Consider the following 16,110-nt stretch of genomic DNA (forward strand, 5'->3'; position numbering starts at 1 on the left):
GCATGATCTTGGCAAAATGTAGAACAAACATCGGTTGGTAAGAATAGCCTTTTGGTGGATTCCGTAATAAATACAATTTCTATATAATTCTATAAAATCATTGCTTGTAAAAAGTCTATCTATAAAGTTTATGTTAGCCCTTTTGCTAGGCTTTTTTGCCATTTATCTCTAATATGGATTTACATATTTAAAAGAAGATAAAAAGTAAAACAGGATTGATAGGAGGAATTTTCTGACATTTAAGTATGGTTTGGAACAGTGTGTATTTTCAAAGGCAGAATGAAAAGTACATGTATATATTATACAATGCCTTAAATGTATATTTAATAGCTCTGTGCCAGTTTTAAAGGGTATCTTAAAATACATGGCAAATTGAATTTTTACTCTTTTATTCATGAATTGAGACAACTCTCCAGAAACGCTTAGACTCATAATTCTGGCTCCCGCAAACCTTGGGCTGCACAGAGCTACAGTTTGTTGGACTTTTCTCTACGTCATGGCATCCACTCAAATTTTTCTCAATATTTGACTTAAATTTTTGAGGTAGGCTATTTTCAGTCATGGATCCCTGGACAACTTAATATCCTGCCACTTGGAACTGTGTCTACCATTTAGGCTAGTCAGCTGTGGCCGGGGGAGGCAGAGACCACAAATTATCTAGTATTAAAATTAAAAATAAACATATCGATGGTTTGTATCAAGCATATTAGAAATATGATTACTTACAGAAGAATAAGTACATATATGATATTTTTAGCCCTTTAAAAACTAAAATCTAATGTTAAATCCCTCTAATTTATTACTTTGATAATATATTAATTTACTTAAATTTCGTTGTGATACATATTCTAGGATTCTGAGGATCTGAGGGCTGCAAAAAATCCGTATCTGTCATTCTTTTGATGAGCTACGCAAAACTCTTTCAGGTTGAACATATCTAATAGAAGATATCATCAAAGTACATTCAAAGCCAAACTTCATTTTTCTGTGTGGAAATCACATGGTCTCTGACTTATAAGAATATAAATAAGGTTCTTAACTCCCCCTACCCCCTTCTGCAATGGAATTGTTACCTCTGTTGACTCTGTGTCTTTTTATTTCTCTTTTTCTCTGTCTCCAATTCTGTTTCCAATTCACTGGGATAAATACCCAGAAGTAGGAATAATAGGTCACATGATAGTTCTATTTTTGATTTTTTGAGGAACTTCCATACTGTTTTCTGTAACACCTGTACCATTTTACATTCCTAGCATCGCGCATGAGTTCTAATTTCTCCACATCCTTTACAGCATTTGTTGTTTTCTGTTGTTTAAATGATGGCCATCTTAAGTGTGAGATGATATCTCTTAGTGGCTCTGTCTTTCATTTCTCTGATGATTAGGGATGTTGAACATCTTTTCACATACCAGTTGGCCATTTGAATGTCCTCTTCAGAGAAGTGGTGAATCACATGGATTGATTCTTGTATGTTGAACCATCCTTGCAGCCTAGGAATAAATCCCGCCGGGTCACGGTGTATAATTCTTTTAATGTGCTATTGGATTTAGTTTGTTAGTATTGTGTTGAGGATTTTTGCATCTATATTCATAAGGGATATTAGCTTGTAGTTCTGTTTTCTTTGTTTGGCTTTGATGTTAGGGTAATGCTGGCTTCATCAATGAGATTAGAAGTGTGCCCTCTGAGACAGACAAAAGAGAAATCACCCCCTGGAGCAGCCCCCGAAAAAGCCAGCCTGTGGGGTATATTTTCCAACATTTTCCCTCCCTTGGAAGAAGCTGGGCATTGGGAGTTTCCCCCAATGCCATGCAATCATGCAATGCCAGGGGGCAGAGCTCTGAAAAGTGGGTGCCATGTCTTTTTCTGCTGGCTTTGCTATAGCTGGTTTCATGCTTGCATGTGGTATAGGAGCTCTTTAACTGGCTTCTGGATTTCTCACAAAGGAAATTGGTCTGTATATTGTTAATTTAGTGGGAGGGAAACAAAGAATCTAGTGCTCCCTATTCTCCCATCCTGCTGATATCACCTCCTACTTGTGTGTCTTATATCAAGCACTTGCCATAATAAATCAGTATTTTAAAGAATTCAAGCATGAAATTATTGGGATCTAGCATGTAACCAGTGGTCAACGGAGAGCTGATATTTAAAAGAGAGAAAAATCTAAGGGACAAATTCATGATATATTTAAGTTATTCTAACATGCCTGCATTCTTAAATTAGCAGGAATTAAAGGTTCCAGATTTTTATTAAGCCATTGTCATGTGGCTCCTGTTGATAACGGACACTAAATAGTGTAACAAGCATTTTTTAAAAAATTGACATATAATTCATATGCCATAATATTCACTCTCTTAAAGTATAATGGACAATGTTTTTTGCTAGAATTTTATGAAAATCCCCAAACTTTATATATATATATAAACTTTATATATACATATAAATTTATGTATTTATATTTTAAATGTTCTAAAATTAAATTTATATATTAAAATACATATGTATTTCTCATCTAACTGAGATAGGCTAACCTATCCAAAACACAAGCATGAAGTGAAAAAAAGTTTTTAGAATCAAAGAAAAAAAAAAAAGACCCTGATAAAGCCAATGCACTTTAAAATAGTCAAAAGGCCAGATAACTTACTATACATAACATTAAGACTAGTGACTTTAAAAACTTGGTTATTTGCTGTTCTCAGGTAACTTTGATGATTGACACATTTCCTGAAATTTGAAATTATATTAAGGGGTAGTAGGTTGAGCCAGACAGGTGTCACTGGAAGGTTCTGCTTATTACAAGTAGAGTTGATGTAAACAAGACTCCAATTATTAGAGAAGTTGCAGTTGTTTATTGTGGAGGAAAACACAATAATATTATACCTCAAGACTACTTTATAGTGTATCATAATTGACACCGATATTTATGAATATAATTATTTTTTCATAGGCTCTTTTTGGCTAGTAGATATATATATATAATTATTTTATACGTTTATAACTCTTGTTGATTATATAGTTAGTCTCTATCATAGTATAAAGGAAGCTCACCTACAGTTCCACCACCCAGACATAACTAAATGGCTTGAATATAATCAGATCTATATCTTTTTAAAAATTGGTATTGTACCATATGTATTGTATAAGTTCCTGATAAGCTTTTTTGGTTGTAATATAAGTGCCTGATGTTAAGCTTTTGATTGCTGAGGCATCCTTCTTGGGGGCACCTTGGTGGCTCAGTCAGTCGAGCATCTGACTCTTGGTTTTAGCTCAGGTCATGATCTCATTGGTGCTGGGATCACCTGCTTCGGGCTCCATGCTCATCAGGGAGTCTGTTTAAAGATTCTGTCCCTCTGCCCCTCCTGCCAAATAAATAAATAAATCTTAGAAAAAAGACTTCCGTCTTGAATAAACTTATTGCTAGTTATATGACACAGCTACCAGCTGAACAACTAGATAAAGAACCAGGCTACTACCCTCACCCAGGAAGTTCTCCTTTTAGGAAGCCCTGATTGATCTAGATAACTGACAGCCTGAGTGAACCCTTTTCCTTTTCCACACCCTAATAAAGAGTAAACCCAAGAAACCCTAGGCACCTCACTCTTGACCCCAATAAAGGCAGAAGCCCAGGTCCTTGCTTTCTCCTTTCCCCTATACCTAAGACCTCCCTGTGTGGCCCTCAGGTCATGCCACATACCTTCCAAGACTTGTGAGTAACATGCCTTGTCTTTTCAAAGTTCCCTAATAGTTGTTGCTCAGGTGCTGTAGCCCCAGTGTTGGCTCTGGTCAAGAAATATATGTAGGGGCTTGCCACAGCTAGTGCAGGCCCCAGTGAGTGCCCCAGGGATTCCTAGCCAATAGAATCATTATTGATAGATTGAGACTGACGTGGAACTGTGCAGCTTGTAAATTATCTTCTTTAAAAAAATTTTTTGATGACAATTTTCCAACTTCTCTAGATTTTTTCCAGCAGCTAATTTATAACTGCTGTGTTACATACTTTTATTGAAGATATATAATGATTTAATAAATCCCCCACTGTCTGACACTTCCATAGTTTCCAATTGTTAACAACTATAAACAGTGTTGCAATGATGCACTTTTATTTAGCTATTTGCACTCTCTCTAGTGACTTCTTTAGGACCAATTCCTAGAAGTAGATTGCTATCCTCAAGTAGCTATAATTTTAAAGTCATCCATTGCCCTTGTATGAGTTTCCTATTGCTGCTGTAACAGATTATTGCTGCAAAATTTATTTAAATAACAAAAATGTATTATCTTCTAGTTCTGGAGGTCAGAAGTTCTAACTTTAAGGTGTCCGCAGGGCTGCATTCCTACTGGAGGCTTAGAGGAGACTGTTTCTTTGCCTTTTCTAGCTTCTAGAAGACATTTGCATTCTTTGGCTTGTGACCCCTTCCTTCATCTTCAGAGTCAGTAGTGTAGCATCTTAAATCTCTCTCTCTCTCTCTCTCTTTCTGACCTCTGCTTCCTCCCTCATCCTGTCTCCTTTTCTGATTTTGACTTTATTACCTCCATTTTTTCCCCTAGGATCCTTGTGACTACATTAAGCCTATATGGTTAATCCAGGATATTCTCCCCATCTCAAGATCATCAATTTCATCATACTTGTCAAATCCCCTTTTAAGATATAAAGTAACATATTCACAGATTCTGGGAATTAAGATGTAGATATTTTGGAGGGCTATTATTCTCTCTACCAAAGTCTTCAAAAAAAGTTTTACCAGCTTAAAAAAAATTCAGTATAGTTAACATACAGTGTCATATTAGTTTCTTGCTTATAGTTGACTTCTCTTTTCTATTTTTTAAATTGTTTTTTTAAAATTTCATTCATTTTTAAACTTTAATTCCAATAAATTTAATTCCAGTAAATGCTTAACACAAAATGTAATATTAGTTTCAGGTGTACAACATAGTGATTCAGCAATTCCATATATTACTCAGTGCTCATCCTGATAAGTGTGCTCTTACTCCCCTTCACCTATTTCATCTATCCTTCCACCTACCTCCCCTCTGGTAACCATCTATTTGTTCTGTATAGTTAAGAGTCCATTTTTGGTTTGTCTCTTTTTTTTCCCTTTGTTCATTTGTTTTGTTTCTTAAATTCCACATATGAGTGAAATTATATAGTATTTATCTTTCTCCAAATGGTTTATTTCACTTTGTATTATGTTCTTTAGCTCTATCCACGTTGCTGCAAATGGCAAGATTTCATTCTTTTTATGGTTGCATAATATTCCATTATATATGTGTGTGTGTGTGTGTATGTATAGATATATATGTATATATATACACACTACATTTTTATTGATTCATCTATTGATAGACACTTGGTCTACTTCCATTATTTGACTATGGGAAATAATGCTGCAATTAACATAAGAGGGCCTATGTCTTTTCAAATTATTGTTTTAGTATTCTTTGGGTAAATAGTAATGCAATTACTGGATCATAGAGTAGTTCTATTTTTAACTTTTTGATTCCTCTCCATACTGTGTTCCACAGTGGCTGTATCAGTTTGCATTCCACTAACAATACATGAGCTTTCCCTTTTTCCCATGTCCTCACTAACACTTGTTTTTTTGTGTTTTTTATTTTAACCATTCTGATGGGTGTGAGGTGATATCTTATGATGATGAGTGGTGTTGATCATCTTTTCATGTGTCTGTTGGTCATCTACATGTCTTCCTTGAAGAAATGTCTGTTCATGTCTTCTGTCCATTTTTAAATTGGATTATTTGTGTTTTGGGTTGAGTTGTATAAATTTTACAGATTTTGGATACTTACCCTTTATCAGAAGGTTGTCTTTTAGTCTTAATGATTTTTTTCCTTTGCTGTGCAGAAGGTTTATATTTTGATTGAGTCCCAATAGTTTATTTATGCTTTTGTATCCCTTGCCTCAGGAGATGTATCTAGAGAAATGTTGCTACTGCTGATGTCACAGAAATTACTGCCTATGCTTTCTTCTACGAGTTTTATGGTTTCAGAATTCACATTAGGTATTTAATCTACTTTGAGTTTATATTTGTGTCTGGTGTGAGAAAGCAATCCAGTTTCATTATTTTGCATGTAGCTGTCTAGTTTTCCACACACCAATCATACTCATCTCTTTTAGTTTCATTTTCCTGCCACAGGGCATTTTCAGATGCTGTTTCCTCAACCTGAATGATATCTGCCCCTTCATTTCACCTAAATAATATTAATTATTTAGAACTCTCAGTTTAACCATTATTCAGAGAGCTATCCTTGACACCCATATGGGTAGATCATGGCATTGTTTACTTCTGAATCTGGAAGAAGCTTAAGAATTCTTCTTCCTAGTACTACTTCTGGTAGCCACTACCAGCTGGTTGAGGCATGGCTGGAAGAGACTTCTGTGTTATCCTCACCTCTTGCTCTATTTCACTATTAAGTATAACCTTAGCTACAACTAGTCAATGAAATGCCCCCCCTTTTTTTTTTTAATGAGGAACACGTGCTGGTTTGGGATCAACTATCTTTTCCTGTGCATCTAATGATTTCATCATATGGTTTTTCTCTTTTGTCCTGTTGATACTCTGTTACTGTATTTCTTAAAATTTTCTACCTTCTTTGAATTCCTGAGGTAAATCCTACCTGGTCAAAGTTCATTATGTTTATTAAGAGAGGGAAGAAGGGAGTGGCAGAGGGAAAGAGAGAGAGGGAATCCTAAGCAAGCTTCACCCCTAGCACAGAGACTGAGGCAGGGCTTGATCCCACAACCCCAAGATCATGACTTGAGCTGAAATCAAAGAGTTAGAAGCTTAACTGACTGAGCCACTCAGGTGCCGAAGGTATTTTATTCTTTTAATATTCTCCTATAGTTGAGTTGATAAAATTCCATTTAGTATTTTTACTACTATGTTGTAATTGAGATTGAATTAAATTTTTTTTTGGTACTGTATTTGTTGTCTATAGTTTAGAAAGCTAGATCATGCCAGCTTTACAAAATTGTATTTGTTCTTTGAATGTTTAATCCAATAGCCAGGGAGATTTTTTTTAAGTTTTTCAAATATAATCTCTACAAAACTTCCTTTATTTTCCTTTGTATAACTTTTTTTTAATCATTTATATATTTCTAGGAAATTATTGATTTACATGAGATTTAAGAATATGGTTACAAAGGCTTACAGTTATCTCTGACAATTTATAGATCTTTTAAACATATGTTCTTCCTTTTTCCATTCTTAATTTTGTGTATTTGTAGTTCTTTTCTATTTGTGGATTTAAATTTCTGGGAAATTATATATTTTTATTGTATTTTTTCCCTACAACTTCTTCCATTCATTTATTTACTTATGTACTCATTCAACACAAATGTTTCAAGCCCATGTTATATGAAGAACACTATATTGGGCACTGGAGATTCTGTGGTGAAATACTCAGGGATGGTCCCTGATGGAGCTTATAATCTAGCAGTAAGCAAGTAATCAAAGGTCTGATAGCACCAGACAGTGTAGATACATACCTGAGAAAGAATTAACTCATACGGGTGTCAAGGAAGCCTCTCTGAAGAAGGGTTGTTTAAATTGAGATCTCTAAAGACTAATTAAGTATTATTTAGGTAAAAAGAAGGGGAAGATGTCATTCCAGATTGAAGAAACAGTTTATGAAAGTACTCTGAGGCAGAAAAAGGAAACTAAAAAAGACTAATATGGCTGGACCATAAAAAGTTCTACTGTTATCTTTCACCAGAATTTTTATTTCTGTTTTTATTAGTATTACTCCTTTACTGTAGTTGTTTCTTAGTTTTCAGCTTACTAATTTTTCTTTTTTTTAAGATTTTATTCATTCATTCATTCATTCATTCATTCATTAGACACACACAGAGAGAATGGCAAAGACACAGGCAGAGGGAGAAGCAGGCTCGATGCAGGGAGCCCGATGTGGGACTCTGGGATCACCCCTGGTCCAAAGGCAGGTGCCAAACCGCTGAGCCACCCAGGTGCGCCTTAATTTTTCTTTCTTTTGTTATTATCTCTAGTTCAGTTTACTAAAAATAATTAAGGTTATGCATTTTCCTTTGAGTATAACTTAGTCTATAATCATAATTTTTAATTTGATGTATTCTTGTTATTTTATTTTCTTTTTTCTATTTGTGGTCTTGATTTCTTATTGTATTAAGAAATGATTAGTAAATAATTTAAGGTAACATATGTATTACAAAGAATTTATGTTGAAAATATATTCCTGGCCCAACCTGGTAATGTTTTGTAGGGTATCTACCTGAATCTACCTAAAATAGGAGAGATCTTCTTTTAAAAAATGTTTTGTCTGAGATGGCTTTATTTTTTTTCCCACAGATTAGTACTTTCAGACTTCAAAAAGCTTTTGTTGTGTCTTCCTTAATTATTAGCTACAAATCGTCATTGTTGTTAAATAATTACTGAACTAATTTTGTATCTCTATATTTTCATCACATTAATTCATATATATATATATGTACACTGATATACCAAATAATATCAAATATTGGATAATTAAAAACTTTATAAGTTTTTAGATTTTTCAGAGAAAAACTGTCATATAAAGGTAAATCTAGTGGGCTGTTTTATATATATTTATGAACCATTTTTGGTATGTTAAGTATTACTAAAATTCTTTTCATTTTTCTACTGTGGATGAAAAGAGATGACTTCAATGACTTTTCTATTATAATTCAGTGTGAAGCTAGCTTTAAGCTATGTTTAAATACAACTCAATGTGATGTGCCTGCCTGAGGCAACTGACATTTCAAACTGTGATTCTTTTCACCCCAAAAGCAAGAGGGTCTGCTCTTTACTATAGTTGGAGCTATTTAAATGAAGTTAATTTAAGAGGTCAGAATCCAACTTGTGACTTCTCAGATTCTTTCATTTGCATTACAAATCATTTGAAAGAAATGAAGCAATTGACTAAAATATTGAAGAAACACTAGAGTAAAACATTAATTCAAAATCTCTTATTTTTGAGGAGCTGATCATCTACACAGAGGGAATGCAAGACATTGGACAAAATAATTTACAGTGGAAATTAATAAGGTTTTATAGGGGAGATTAAATTACTTATTCAAACAAACTTTTTAATCCCTATCAGTACCTGAGAAGTAAGTACCAGTTACATGGTACCCAATTCATATTGTGATCAGCAACTCCTTGTTTACCGGGATAGGGAGTAAAAGAAAGGAGACTGGTGAGTCTTGGTCATTTGGTCTCAAGTTATCATTCTGTTGGTTAGCATCACTGGTTAATTAGAGCCTTGAAACTATAGATTACATGTAACCCAACCTCAATCAAATATAAAAATTCTTTAGCTAAACTTAGTTTCAAACCAAAATATTACATTTTGTTAAAACGATCTCCATGTTCACATAACCTTCTTACCACTGTGTCTGTGTGTGTGTTTAAATTTTCATCATTTTATAAGGACATCAGTCATTGAATTAAGGCCTCCATAATTCAGTATGATGACATCATTTTAATTTGATTACAGCTCTAAGGACCTTATTTCCAAATATCACATTCACAGGTACCAGACTTTAGGACTTGAATATGTATTTTTTTAGGAACACTGCTCAGTAGCACCCATCCTTAACTTTTGTTTTTTCCTTCCCATAACCTTCCTGTTTCACGATATTTCTCTCAAATTTGTCCTTTTTTTTTCTTCTTAGTGACCTTGTCCAAGTATCATTTTCTTTTTATGTGTCTTCAAACTTTATCCCTTTTCTGGCTGTCTCTCAGCATATAATTATATTCAAGTCTTCATCTTAGAAGCAACAACAGATCCTACCTTTCTCAACCCTACATTTCTTTTTATCTGCTATCCCACACTTTCTGCATCCCAAAGTGTGTCATATATATCCACTGAAATCTGGCTTCTGCCCCACCCTGAACTGCTCTTGTCAAGATTTTTTAATGCTACCTTTGTTCAGCCAGTTGAATCAATGAAGACATCTTAATTCTTCTGTTAAAACTTAATGCCTTGTTAGATTTTTTTTGATCACTCTTATCTTCTTCAAACCAACCCCTTCAAATCAAATCCCTTGATTTCTATAGTATTTCACTTTCCAGACGTTTCCTATCTCTCTGCATGCTTAGCCTTCCTGGAAGGTTTTCTTCCCTACTCTATAAATGTTGATGTCCCTATAAGTTTAATTTATCTTTCTCTTCTCAATCTAGACTTTTTTTTTGCTTAGTCCTATCTCTTTGCATGCCTTCCACATCACCTATATTGGTACTGACCCCCCAGATGTGTCTCCAGCCCATATTTCTTTTCTGAATGCTAATTTTATATATATAACTACCTGCTATAAATCACCCCTTAGATGTCTTATGAGCACTTTGGATGCAACAAGTTGAAATTATAGTCACCAATTCTTACTTCTGACCTTACTCCTTCTTCCATATTATTTTCTTTCTTAGTGAGCAGCACTATCTAGCCAGTTACCCTATTGAGAAACCTTAGCTTATCTATAAGCTCTTCTATTTTCCTTACAACTGTTCAATTTTCCTATTATGTCTCCATAATGTCTTCCAAATTAATCTTTTTTTCCCCAGCATCACTTGAACTGGTTTAGATTAGTCCTTTATATTTTATTTTTGGATTCTTCAATTATTGCATCATGTCCAGTCCAAACCATTTTCCATGTATTGCCATTTTTACTTTCTAAAATGCAATCTGATTATGATAATCTACTTAAAATATTTTTAAGCCTCATCATAGCCTTCAAAATAAAGTCTCAAACTCCTGTATGTCCTTCTTTAGTCATATATCTCACTGTTTCATCCTGCAAACTTCATCCATGTTGAAATATGTGCACCACCTTGAATGTGCCACACTACTTCTTCTATATGGAAAATCTTCCATCCTACTCTTCATCCACTAATTCCTATTCTCTTATGTCCTTTAAGGAAGAAAGTCTTCTTTGACCCTAAACTCCTCCATATGATTTAGATTTGGTGCTCTTTGATGAGACTTTTATATACTCCCATAGAATTATGTGTTTACGTCTATATAGCAATGTAGATGAGATCTTATGTTTAAAAATATGTCCATAAATTAGCACAGTGTTTGTCACATAAAATCCACTCTATTTTTTTAAAGTAATGGAAATGGGCAAGACTGAACTGAATATAAAGTGATAAAAGGTGACAAAAATTGGATTCTTAAAGGAAGACAAACATTTAGGAGGTAGGCAGAGGAGGAGACTGTATAATAGAGACCAAAAGGTTGTCAAAAGTTCTCTCAAGAGAAAAGAACCAAGAGGTAACAGTAGTATTTGGTTGTATATGCTTTTGTTTAGGAGAGTGTTGAATTACACCTACTCCTGACTTTTGTCCAGTTAGAAATGTTACTGGTGCTTAATTTTTAGTGGGCAATTGTTATGAATAGTTGCATTAAGATAAGCTAGGATGTGTTTGGAGAAGTAGTATGCCAAAGTATGCCACTCTGATTCCTCCAACAACCAAATCACCTATTTCTCCAGCTCCTGGGAGTGGTTAACAGATATCTCTCAAATGAATTCCTCTTTAAGTGCTTAAAATATACAATTTATTAGCTTAATTCCGAGAAGTCCTCAGATACAGCCACCTGGCTTCGTCCAATGACTGATAAATATGATCCCATATTGGGTACTACATCCAATGACTGATAAATGTAGAGGTCTGTCCTCTCCCAATTTTTGACATTCATAAGAGCCATCCCGACTCCAGAATTCCCCATGGGATCAGCCAGGGCCTTTGTTGCGACTGCATTGCTGCTCAGCTCTTCCTCTGCCCAGTGGTACTTCTTTTACCTCTACTACATGTTTTGCTCCCAAGAACACATTCCTGTAAAGTTCCTGTGTACTTGGCATACCTGGGTGGCTCAGTTGGTAAAGTGTCCAATTCTTGCTTTCTGCTCAGGTAGTAAGATTGGCCCTGTGTCAGGCTCTGCAGTAGGCAGAGTCTGCTTGTCCCCCAAAGTCCCCCACTTGTGTGCACACTGTCTCTCTCTCTATATCTCTCCCATAAATAAATAAATAAAATATTTTTTTTAATTTTTTTTTTTATTTATTTCTGATAGTCACAGAGAGAGAGAGAGGCAGAGACACAGGCAGAGGGAGAAGCAGGCTCCATGCACCGGGAGCCCGACGTGGGATTCGATCCCGGGTCTCCAGGATCGCACCCTGGGCCAAAGGCAGGCGCCAAACCGCTGCGCCACCCAGAGATCCCAAATAAAATATTTTTTAAAAAGAAGATAGGTCTTCAATTTTTGTTGCATTTATTCAAAATCAGTTTAAGATCTTTAATGAAATCATTCAACAAATGGAGTACTCAATAACTCCAGTTTTTGAAGCTTTTAGAAAATTGCAGTAATAGCAAAATGGAAGTTGTTGAACTTTATTTTCACCAGGAAGGGAAAGTGCTGAACAAATTAAACAAGGACAGGTCAGTGTATGAGCTTTGATTTCTAAATTCTATAACTCTTTATAAGATGTAAAACTTAACCTTTAGGAGATTTATGATGTATCTGGAAATAATAAGGTTTAGAAGGCAGTTTGCAGCATCTAAATATGAAAAGAATCATTAGGTGACTTATTTGACAACTGTAATAGGAAGATACTCTGAGTGGTGGCAAAAAGATGGTGCTTGTGAAGATGTTTTGGCTGCAGTGTTTATGCATTTGTGGTGGCCATGAGATGTTCCTGGCAGCGCTCCTACCTCTGCCTGTGTCTCTTCCATTCAACCTTCCCTCCTCTCTCCTTTATCCAGCATTAGACTTACATTACCAGGTCTCCCAGTCTTTTCCAGATCCTTCTCCATTTTTTCTCACAGTATACCCTTAATAAAGCCTTCCATGTTTGGGGCGCCTGCGTGTCTCAGTTAAGCAGCTGACAAACAAAAACAAAAACCCAGAATGGATCAAAAAAAGCCATCATAAAGGACAGAGATGCCAGACACAGGCCAGAAGGTAGCTAGAAAAATACGCCTTAGGAAAGTTAGGGAGTCCTATTACCTTATTTTTAAAGCGTACCTAACACCTATTTTTCTGTTGATCTAGCTACTCCTGCCCTATCCTCCAACATGGCACAGCTGGCTTGCCTTGCAAGGCCTCAGTTGAAGAATCCCACGTACACACAAGCTGGTGTAGTAGTTCTTAATTCACTAGAAGATCTCATCCCCATATGGTCTCATTCCAGGTGTGCAGCTGACTACCTTCATTTTTCTGCTTAGAGATGGTTTCACCTCTTGAAAATATAGCTATTAAAACACAAAACATTGTTTTTATAATGATCAACAAATCTTCCCTTCCCTTTACATGGAGATGAAAAATGGCTAAGTACAGAGTACTGTGAATTTTTTTACGGTTGAAATTCTCATTAAATGATCATTAGCTAATGGTCACTAAACTTATAGATTAAGGAAATTATATATAGAATACTGCCAAAGCACAATAAAAGACTGAAATTTGCCCATTTCTGCTCAGGAAGTCCCTTTACTCCGAAGCGTCGTATTTTGACTCCGGAGTTTATTGTTATTACTGTTTTTCCTCCTTTTGATCTTCCTTTTGTTCCCCAGTGCCAGAACTTCCAGAGCCTTCTTGCTCAGATGCCATCTTTTTGTATGCCGTTTTGAAGAGCTTCAGTGATGCTTGCTGAAGGGAAGATGCTGCCTGCCTTAGGTTTTCTCCTGTTTCACTGTCTTTTCGAGCCGGGAGTTCCCTCATTTTGGAAATCTCTTCTTTTAGCTTGTTGCATTCATCAGCAGGCAACTGGTTCTTGAATTCTTCCATTTTTGTTTCTGTGTCATGAATGATTCCTTCAGCCATATTAACTGCTTCAACTCGTTCCTTCCTTTTTTTTTTTTTTTAACTCATTCCTTCTTTTGCTGGTCTTCCTCAGCATACTTTTCTGCATTTTTAACCATATTTTCAATATCATCTTTGCTTAACCCACCAGAAGACTGGATCACAATCTGCTGTTCATGTCCTATACCCTTATCTTTGGCTGAAACATGTACAATCCCATTGACATCAATTTCAAATGTAACTTCAACCTGAGGGACTCCACGAGGGGCTGGGGGAATTCCAATCAAAGTAAATTGTCCAAGAAGTTTGTTGTCTCCAGCCATCTCTCTCTCACCCCGACACACTTTAATCTCCACTTGAGTCTGACTGTCAGCAGCAGTAGAAAACACCTGGCTTTTCTTGGTTGAAATAGTGGTGTTTCTGTTGATAAGTTTGGTAAAAACATCTCCCAGAGTCTCAATACCCAGAGACTGAGAGGAGTGACATCCAGGAGCAGCACATCTGTGACATCACCAGCTAACACACCTCCCTGGATGGCAGCTCCGATGACCATTCCCATGGTCAAGCCTCATCAGGATTGATAGCTTTGCTTGGGCTCGGCCAAAGAATCACTTCTCCAATGTCACTCTTGATGACTTCTGCGTCTTGTATGCTTTTTTAGCATAGAGCGATGGTCCTCCTGATTAGATCAGTGACAATGCCTTCAAACTAAGCCCGTGTCAGCTTCATATTCAAATGCTTGGATCCAGAAACATCCATTTTAAGATATGGCAAATATCTTAATATCTGTCTGCACAGATGAGGAGAGTTCACACTTAGCCTTCTCAGCAGCTTCCTGAACCCTCTGAAGTGCCATGTTGTATTTGGTTAAATAAACCTCTGTCTTTCTTTTGAAATCCTTCACAATGTGTCATAGCAAGGCCTGGTCAAAGTCCTCACCACCTAAGAATGTATCTCCATTGATGGACTTCACCTCAAACACTCCTTTCTGAATTTCCAGGATAGAAATATCAAAAGTCCCGCTACCTAAATCATATACAGCAATGATCTTGTCTTCTGATTTATCTAGACCATAGATAAATGGCCAGCATCCTTAGTGGCCTATCTCTGAGAATCATGGAAATAAGCTGGAACAGTGTTCATGGCATTTTTTGCTGTATGCCCCAAGTAATTTTCTGCAGTCTCTTTCATCTTCATCAACACAAATGTTCCAATCTGACTTGAAGAATAGAGTTTTCCATGAACTTCAACCCAGGCAGGCATCTCCATTGGAGGCACAGACAATTTTAAAGGGCACATTTTTAATATCTTTCTGTTCTTCAGGGTCATCATATCACCGGCTAGTGAGACACTTAGTGGCATAGAATGTGGTATTTCGGTTGGTGACAGACTGTCTCTTGACTGACATGCGAACAAGTCGCTCACCATCTGATGTAAAGACCACAACTGAAGGGGTGGTTCTGGCACCCTCAGCACCTTTGCTTATTTTCCTTCCATAACTGCCACACAGGAGTTGGTAATACCCAAATCAATACCGACAAGTGCTCCCTTGATTGATTCTGATGCATAGTCCCACCTTGAAACAATTCTAAAAGCCTCACGACTAAGGCCATTCCATCCATCCTTGTGGCAGGCGCCTGTGGGGCCCCGGGAGGCTAGACAGTGGAAGTATGGACAGCACATGCAATCAGAGGGACAGGAATGTGTCAACATTCCATTTTTTTAAAATAAAATTGAAAAAATCCTCCAGTTAGGATACTTTGCTTTGCCCTGAGTTTGTCAGGTGTTTTAGCATCCTTAGAGTATGTTTTATTAATATTTGGTCTTATATTTAAAAAAAAGTTTTGTCTTATATTTAAAGAGTATACTAAAGGTTTCAATACTTTAAACTCCTTAACCATAAAATACAAATTTATTATCCAGACCAGGAGGGTGAAAGGAAGTGCTCACAAAAGTTATATAAATTTTGAGTAATTTATTTGTTGAACAGAGTTCGATCCAAAAACTGGGCATGGAGCCTGATGCAGACAGAGCTCAGTCTCACAACTCTAAGATTATGACCTGAGCCAAAATCAAGAGTTGGACACTTAATTGACTGAGCCACCCAGGTGCCCCCATATGTTTGTTAATAGTTTCTGAGACTTACCTATTGCTGAAATTATGTCACTGATAAATGTTTAATCATAAATTTTTAATGCTTACTTCTAAGAACCCTGAGAATCTGTTAGATGTAGTTCAGAGGCCATTGCAGGGAGAGGTAGCTGCCAACCAGAATGTGTCTGGTCCCTCCTCCCTATGGTTTGAACTAAAGCAGCC

At 36.2% G+C, this 16,110-nt stretch overlaps 1 pseudogene; it reads right to left on the reverse strand.

The window, feature by feature from the left end:
* Positions 1 to 13,524: 13,524 nt before the first annotated feature.
* Positions 13,525 to 15,477, reverse strand: LOC129519337 (stress-70 protein, mitochondrial-like; annotated as a pseudogene).
* Positions 15,478 to 16,110: the final 633 nt, after the last annotated feature.

Source organism: Nyctereutes procyonoides, unplaced genomic scaffold (genome assembly GCF_905146905.1).
Source record: "Nyctereutes procyonoides isolate TBG_1078 unplaced genomic scaffold, NYPRO_anot_genome, whole genome shotgun sequence".
Taxonomy (NCBI): Eukaryota; Metazoa; Chordata; class Mammalia; order Carnivora; family Canidae; genus Nyctereutes; species Nyctereutes procyonoides.